This window comes from Triturus cristatus, chromosome 2_2 (genome assembly GCF_964204655.1).
Source record: "Triturus cristatus chromosome 2_2, aTriCri1.1, whole genome shotgun sequence".
NCBI lineage: Eukaryota > Metazoa > Chordata > Amphibia > Caudata > Salamandridae > Triturus > Triturus cristatus.
In genome coordinates, this window is record NC_140582.1 from 785,825,378 (window position 1) to 785,833,872 (window position 8,495).

Below are 8,495 nucleotides of genomic sequence, written 5' to 3' on the forward strand. Positions count from 1 at the left end.
CGCTTTCCTCGGTAAGTATGGTGGGGTTTGCGGGGCTTCGGTAATGTATATTGTATGTGATGAAGTAACTGTGTTTTTGTCATGTTTCCTTATAGGTCTCCAGTAGTGTGGGTCGTTCCGGTGCAGCGGCTGCAGGGAGCGCTTTCCTCGGTAAGTATGGTGGGGTTTGCGGGGCTTCGGTAATGTATATTGTATGTGATGAAGTAACTGTGTTTTTTTTATGTTTCCTTACAGGTCTTCCGCAGTGTGGGGCGTACCGGTGCAGCGGCTGCAGGGAGCGCTTTAGTCGGTAAGTATGGTGGTGTTTGCGGGGCTTCGGTAATTTATATTGTATGTGATGAAGTAACTGTGTTTTTTTCATGTTTCCTTACAGGTCTTCAGCAGTGTGGGTCGTTCCGGTGCAGCGCCTGCAGGGAGCGCTTTCCTCGGTAAGTATGGTGGGGTTTGCGGTGCTTCGGTAATGTATATTGTATGTGTTGTGATTAACTGTGTTTTTTTCATGTTTCCTTACAGGTCTTCAGCAGTGTGGGTCGTTCCGGTGCAGCGGCTGCAGGGAGCGCTTTCCTCGGTAAGTATGGTGGGGTTTGTGGGGCTTCGGTAATGTATATTGTATGTGTTGTAATTAACTGTGTTTTTTTTTATGTTTCCTTACAGGTCTTCAGCAGTGTGGGTCGTTCAGGTGCAGCGGCTGCAGGGAGCGCTTTCCTCGGTAAGTATGGTGGTGTTTGCGGGGCTTCGGTAATGTATATTGTATGTGATGAAGTAACTGTGTTTTTTTCATGTTTCTTTACAGGTCTCCAGCAGTGTAGAGCGTACCGGTGCAGCGGCTGCAGGGAGCGCTTTAGTCGGTAAGTATGGTGGGGTTTGCGGGGCTTCGCTAATGTATATTGTAGCTTTTGTTAGTAACTGTGTTTTTTTTATGTTTCCTTACAGGTCTTCAGCAGTGTGGGTCGTACCGGTGCAGCGGCTGCAGGGAGCGCTTTCCTCGGTAAGTATGGTGGGGTTTGGGTGGCTTCGGTAATGTATATTGTATGTGTTGTAAGTAACTATGTTTTTTTCATGTTTGCTTACAGGGCTTCAGCAGTGTGGGTCGTTCCGGTGCAGCGGCTGCAGGGAGCGCTTTCCTCGGTAAGTATGGTGGGGTTTGCGGGGCTTCGGGAATGTATATTGTATGTGTTGTAAGTAACTGTGTTTTTGTCATGTTTCCTTATAGGTCTCCAGTAGTGTGGGTCGTTCCGGTGCAGCGGCTGCAGGGAGCGCTTTCCTCGGTAAGTATGGTGGGGTTTGCGGGGCTTCGGTAATGTATATTGTATGTGATGAAGTAACTGTGTTTTTTTTATGTTTCCTTACAGGTCTTCAGCAGTGTGGGGCGTACCGGTGCAGCGGCTGCAGGGAGCGCTTTAGTCGGTAAGTATAGTGGGGGTTGCAGGAGTTAGGTAAGGCATATTGTATGTATTTTAAGTAATAAGTTTTTTTTTCTGTGTATTTACAGGGCTTCAGCGGTGTGGGTCGTGGCGTTGCAGTGGTGTATCTTGGGCGATTAGGTAAGAGTACGCCATTTTTTATTTCATTTCTAGATTTTTGGGGGGTACTGTTAGACGTTTTAAGTTTAGTTAGCTTTGTTTGTTATGGATTTGGTTGTATAGCAATAGGGTTTTTTGTCGTCGGGAGTGTTGTGTATTTTTACTGGGGTTGGGCCAGGGTTTGTTGGGAATCTGCGTATGTTGAATTTTTATTGTTTTCACGATGCAATGGTCGGCCGAAGACAGCTAGAAACAGGTAAGTGAATTTGTATTTTACGTTTAAAGTTGGACTTTGAGAATTAGTGGGAGGTAAATGTGTGGGTCGTTCCGGTGCAGCGGCTGCAGGGAGCGCTTTCCTCGGTAAGTATGGTGGGGTTTGGGGGGCTTCGGTAATGTATATTGTATGTGTTGTAAGTAACTGTGTTTTTTTCATGTTTCCTTGCAGGTCTTCAGCAGTGTGGGTCGTTCCGGTGCAGCGGCTGCAGGGAGCGCTTTCCTCGGTAAGTATGGTGGGGTTTGCGGGGCTTCGGTAATGTATATTGTAGCTTTTGTAAGTAACTGTGTTTTTTTCATGTTTCCTTACAGGTCTCCAGTAGTGTGGGTCGTTCCGGTGCAGCGGCTGCAGGAAGCGCTTTCCTCGGTAAGTATGGTGGTGTTTGCAGGACTTAGGGAATGTATATTGTAGCTTTTGTAAGTAACTGTGTTTTTTTTCTGTTTCCTTACAGGTCTTCAGCAGTGTGGGGCGTACCGGTGCAGCGGCTGCAGGGAGCGCTTTAGTCGGTAAGTATGGTGGGGGTTGCGGGAGTTAGGTAAGGCATATTGTATGTATTTTAAGTAATTAGATTTTTTTTTCTGTTTCTTTACAGGGCTTCAGCGGTCTGGGTCGTGGCGTTGCAGTGGTGTATCTTGGGCGATTAGGTAAGAGTACGCCTTTTTTTAATTTCATTTCTAGAATTTTTGGGGGGTACTGTTAGATGTTTTAACTTTAGTTTTGTTTGTTATGGATTTGGTTCTATAGCAATAGGGTTTTTTGTCGTCGGAAGTGTTGTGTATTTTTACTGGGGTTGGGCCAGGGTTTGTTGGGAATCTGCGTATGTTGAATGTTCATTGTTTTCATGATGCAACGGTCGGCGGAAGAGAGCTAGAAACAGGTAAGTGAATTTGTATTTTATGTTTAAAGTTGGACTTTGAGAGTTAGTGGGAGGTTAATGTGTGGGTCGTTCCGGTGCAGCGGCTGCAGGGAGCGCTTTCCTCGGTAAGTATGGTGGGGTTTGCGGGACTTAGGTGATGTATATTGTATGTGTGGTAAGTAACTGTTTTTTTTTTCTGTTTCCTTACAGGTCTTCAGCAGTGTGTGTTGTACCGGTGCAGCGGCTGCAGGGAGCGCTTTAGTCGGTAAGTATGGTGGGGGTTGCGGGACTTAGGTAAGGCATATTATAGTTTTTGAAGTAATTCGGTTTTGTTTTCTGTTTATTTACAGGGCTTCAGCGGTCTGGGTCGTGGCGTCGCAGCGGTGTATCTTCGGCGATTAGGTAAGAGTACGCCATTTTTTTTCATTGCATTTCTCGATTTTTTGGGGGTACTGTTAGACGTTTTAACATTGTAGTTTTGTTTGTTATGGATTTGTTGTATAGCAAGAGGGTTTTTGGGCATAGGAAGTGTTGTGTATTTTGACTGGGGTTGGGCCAGGGTTTGTTGTGAATCTGCGGATGTTGAATGTTCATTGTTTTCACGATGCAACGGTCGGCGGAAGACAGCTAGAAACAGGTAAGTGCATTTGTATTTTACGTTTAAAGTTGGACTTTGAGAGTTAGTGGGAGGTACATAGATTATGTTATGTTTGATATCTAATTCTTGGTTATGTGTCTGTTTTTGTAGGGTCGTTCCGGTGCTGCGGCGTAACTTCAACGAATAGGTAAAAGTATGCCATTTTACATCACTTCATTAACTTATTGGTGTAGTGTTAGACGTTTTATCTTTTTGTCGTTTTCTTTGTTATGGATTTAGTAGTATAGCAATAGGCTTTTTGGCGTCGCAAGTGTGGGGTAGTTTTCGTGGGGTTGGGCCAGGGTTTGGTGTGAATCTGCGGATGTTGACTGTTCATTGTTTTCCCGATGCTACGGTAGGCGGAAGACAGCTAGAAACAGGTAAGTGCATTTTTCTTATACTTTTAAAGTTAGACTTGGCGAGTTGTTGGTAGGTAAATTTTATATGTCTATGCGTAATATTTCATTCTTTGTTATGTGTCCAGTTTTGAAAGGTCGGTCCGGTGCAGCGGCGTCACTTCGGCTATTAGGTAAGAGTACACCATTTTACAGCATTTAATTCAATTATTTTTGATTGTACTGTTAGACGTTTTATTTTTAGGTTGCTTTGTTTGTTATGGGGTTTGTAGTATAACAAAAGGCTTTTGGGTGCTCGAAAGTGTGTGTTTTTAGTGGGGTTGGGGCAGGCTTTGTTGCGAATCTGTAGATGTTGACTGTTCATTGTTTTCACAGCGCGACGGCCGGTGGAAGGAAGCGACAAACAGGTAAGTGTATATATTTTATACGTTAAAAGTTGCAGTTGGAGAGTAATTAGGAGGGGAATAAAATATGTTTGTGATTTTTTTAAAGTGTTTGTTATGTCTCTGTTTTAGGAGGTTCGTACCGGTGCAGCGGCTGCAGGGAGCGCTTTAGTCGGTAAGTATGGTGGGGGTTGCGGGACTTAGGTAAGGCATATTGTATGTTTTTGAAGTAATTCGGTTTTGTTTTCTGTTTATTTACAGGGCTTCAGCGGTCTGGCTCGTGGCGTCGCAGCGGTGTATCTTCGGCGATTAGGTAAGAGTATGCCATTTTTTTTCATTGCATTTCTCGATTTTTTGGGGGTACTGTTAGACGTTTTAACTTTAGGTAGTTTTGTTTGTTATGGATTTGTTGTATAGCAAGAGGGTTTTTGGGCGTAGGAAGTGTTGTGTATTTTGACTGGGGTTGGGCCAGGGTTTGTTGTGAATCTGCGGATGTTGAATGTTCATTGTTTTCACGATGCAACGGTCGGCGGAAGAGAGCTAGAAACAGGTAAGTGCATTTGTATTTTACGTTTAAAGTTGGACTTTGAGAGTTAGTGGGAGGTACATAGATTATGTTATGTTTGATATCTAATTCTTGGTTATGTGTCTGTTTTGGTAGGGTCTTCCCGGTGCAGCGGCGTAACTTCGGCTATTAGATAAGAGTACGCAATTTTACATCGTTTTATTAAATTAGTTTTTGGGGTACTGTTAGATGATTTGTCTTTATGTCGTTTTCTTTGGTATGGATTTAGTAGTATAGCAATAGGGGTTTTTGGCGTCGCAAGTGTGGGGTAGTTTTCGTGGGGTTGGGCCAGGGTTTGGTGTGAATCTGCGGATGTTGAATGTTCATTGTTTTCACGATGCAACGGTAGGCGAAGAGAGCTACAAACAGGTAAGTGAATTTTTAATATACGTTTAAAGATAGACTTTGAGAGTTAGTGGGAGGTAAATAGAATATGCTATGATTTATATCTCATTCTTTGTTATGTGTCTGTTTTTGTAGGGTCGTTCCGGTGCAGCGGCGTAACTTCAACGAATAGGTCAAAGTATGCCATTTTACATCACTTCATTAACTTATTGGTGTAGTGTTAGACGTTTTATCTTTTTGTCGTTTTCTTTGTTATGGATTTAGTAGTATAGCAATAGGGTTTTTGGCGTCGCAAGTGTGGGGTAGTTTTCGTGGTGTTGGGCCAGGGTTTGGTGTGAATCTGCGGCTGTTGACTGTTCATTGTTTTCCCGATGCTACGGTAGGCGGAAGACAGCTAGAAACAGGTAAGTGCATTTTTCTTATACGTTTAAAGTTAGACTTGGCGAGTTGTTGGTAGGTAAATTTTATATGTCTATGCGTAATATTTCATTCTTTGTTATGTGTCCAGTTTTGAAAGGTCGGTCCGGTGCAGCGGCGTCACTTGGGCTATTAGGTAAGAGTACACCATTTTACAGCATTTAATTCAATTATTTTTGATTGTACTGTTAGACGTTTTATTTTTAGGTTGCTTTGTTTGTTATGGGGTTTGTAGTATAACAAAAGGCTTTTGGGTGCTCGAAAGTGTGTTTTTTTAGTGGGGTTGGGGCAGGCTTTGTTGCGAATCTGCAGATGTTGACTGTTCATTGTTTTCACAGCGCGACGGCCGGTGGAAGGAAGCGACAAACAGGTAAGTGTATATATTTTATACGTTTAAAGTAGTACTTGGCGAGTAATTAGGAGGTAAAAATAATATGCTGAGGATTGTTTTCTACTTGGCTGTTATGTCTCTTTTCGTCACACGGTTTCTTGTGAATCTGCGATTGTTGGCTGTAATTTGAGTTTTAGATGCTACATTGGGCGGAAGAGAGCTACAAACAGGTAAGTGAATGGTTTGTATACGTTTACTGTTTTTTAGTCTCGTATCAAGGTAAGTTACAGGTGTTATTAGCAAGGATTAAGTTTTAGTCTGTTTATTTTATAGTAATACTGGTGTTTTGTGACGACAGTACTGTCATGTGTATTGTGTGTTATAAAATATGTGAGTACGTCAGGGTGGGGCACGTTTTTGTGATGAATCTGCTGTTTTGGGAGTGTGTCATCCTTTTCTAGATCGGACGGTAGGCGTGGCGCAGCTACAGACAGGTAAGTGCGAATCTTTTATACCTGTTATGTTCTATTTTGAATTATTTATAATGTGATTATAGTGTTTGTGGGATTGATTATGTATTTTGGTTCAAAGGTTTTCGTATTTATTGCTGGATGTTACACTGTTTATTTAATTGTCATACAGGTTTAGTGACGAAAGTACTGTCACGTGTATTGTGTGTTATTCAATATGTGAGTACGTCAGGGTGGGGCACGTTTTTGTGATGAATCTGCTGTTTTGGGAGTGTGTCATCCTTTTCTAGATCGGACGGTAGGCGTGGCGCAGCTACAGACAGGTAAGTGCGAATCTTTTAGATTTGTTATGTTTTATTTCAAAGTATTTTTAATGTGATTATAATGTTTGAGTTATTGATGATGTATTTGTAATACAAGGTTATCTTATTTATTGCTCGGTGTTACACTGTTTAGTTGCTTGTGATACAGGTTTTGTAACGAAAGTACTGTCACGTGTATTGTGTGTTATTCAATATGTGATTACGTCAGGGTGGGGCACGTTTTTGTGATGAATATGCTGTTTTTTGAGTGTGTCATCCTTTTCTTGATCGGACGGTAGGAGTAACGCAGCTACAGACAGGTAAGTGCGAATCTTTTATACCTGTTATGTTCTCTTGGGAATTAATTATTGCTGGTTGTTAGAACGTTTATTTAATTGTCATACAGGTTTTGTCACGAAAGTACTGTCACGTGTATTGTGTGTTATTCAATATGTGATTACGTCAGGGTGGGGCACGTTTTTTTGATGAATCTGCTGTATTGGGAGTGTCATCCTTTTTCCGATCGGACGGTAGGAGTGACGCAGCTACAGACAGGTAAGTGCAAATCCTTTATTCCTTTTTAGGTTCATTCTAAAATTACTTTGACGGTAATTAGAATGTTGGAGAGTTATCGATGCTGTAATTTTTGGGGATGTGTTCACTTCTTTAAGGTTGTATGTTAGACGGTTTATTTCTTTGGAATACAGAATTTGTAACAGAAGTACAGTCACGTGTATTGTGTGCAATTCAATCTTTCCGTACGTGAGGGTGGGGCACGTTTTTGGGTTGAATCTGATGTGGTGGGAGTGGCACTCTTTTCTAGATCTCACGGTAGGCGGACGCAGCTACAGACAGCTAAGTTGAATTATTTGAAACGTAATATGTTCAATGTAAAATTGCGTTTACTTTGATTGTAATGCTTGGGAGTTATCAGAAGGGCACGTTTTTTAACAGAATCTGCTATTGGGGGAGAGTGACAGTCTTTTGCAGATCGCATGGTAGGTGCTACGCAGTTATAAACGGGTCACTTGAAGTTTGTTCACCTATTGTAGGCATTACCTCATGTTGTTATTGGAATAAATTACTTTCGGTTTATTTTGCAGGTATGCCCCTCTCTGGCCCGTTCCCGGGAACCAACGTGCTTGCACTGCTTTCCATGGGTATGTATAATGCGTTTGCCGCCTCTGTTTAAAGCATCTTGTCTGTCCTTTATCTAACGCTTGTATTTTTACTTTTTTTTTCACAGGGATTCCCCGGTCCGATCCGTCCTTGGGAAGCGTCATGCAAAGATTACTTCAGCCGGTATGTATGCTGGTGTTTTAGGATCTTTAATAAGACATCTTGTCTGATTCGTATTTCACTTAGACATTTTTTGGGGGGGTTTTACAGGGACTTCCGCGGGCCTGACTATCCCGGGCAGCATCGTGCTTTAGGAGCTTTACTCTGGAGGTATTAATCTTTTGGCGGGTCTAAGGTAAGGCATCTAAAGGTAAGTCTGTTTACTTATTTTCGTAATTTGCCTGTATTTAGAATGTTTTGTATTCGTAAAGGAGGTTTTAGCTTTACAGCGCATTTGCGGTGAATTCTCTTTGATAAAAACTTTGAACGCGGTCAGACAGGTTGGAGCCGCGTTCCCTTTTGCTGCATCGCTATCTGTCTCATGCATGCTTTCACATTCAATTCGCCAGGAATTCACACCTCCTCGTTAACGATAGCACACACTCTCAAGCAGACATTCCTTTCATCCAAGGAAGACCACCACCCAAACATTAGCATACGGCTAGACAACAAGATTTCACACGCGTGCTGTTCGTAAACAAGTGTTACTTCTCTATTGTTATTCATTTAAAGTAACTCCCCTTTCCTCCGGTTTGACTGTACTTAAACTCGAAGAGCAGCCATTCGAAAACATTGCTTGGTTCCAGGTCATCCAGTACGAGCTAAACTATCTCTAGGTAAGCCACTTTATTTGTATTGCCGTTTTGTAAATAAACGTAGTGAACGTTTTCTATCGTGTTTTGCTAATGTAAAGTACA

At 42.2% G+C, this 8,495-nt stretch overlaps 1 long non-coding RNA gene across 1 annotated transcript; it reads left to right on the forward strand.

The window, feature by feature from the left end:
* The first annotated feature begins 7,155 nt into the window (after window positions 1-7,155).
* LOC146862771 (uncharacterized) lies at window positions 7,156-8,394 on the forward strand. Its single transcript, XR_014978505.1, has 3 exons — window positions 7,156-7,619; window positions 7,706-7,761; window positions 7,849-8,394. It is a non-coding gene; the product is annotated as an uncharacterized LOC146862771 (long non-coding RNA).
* Window positions 8,395-8,495: the final 101 nt, after the last annotated feature.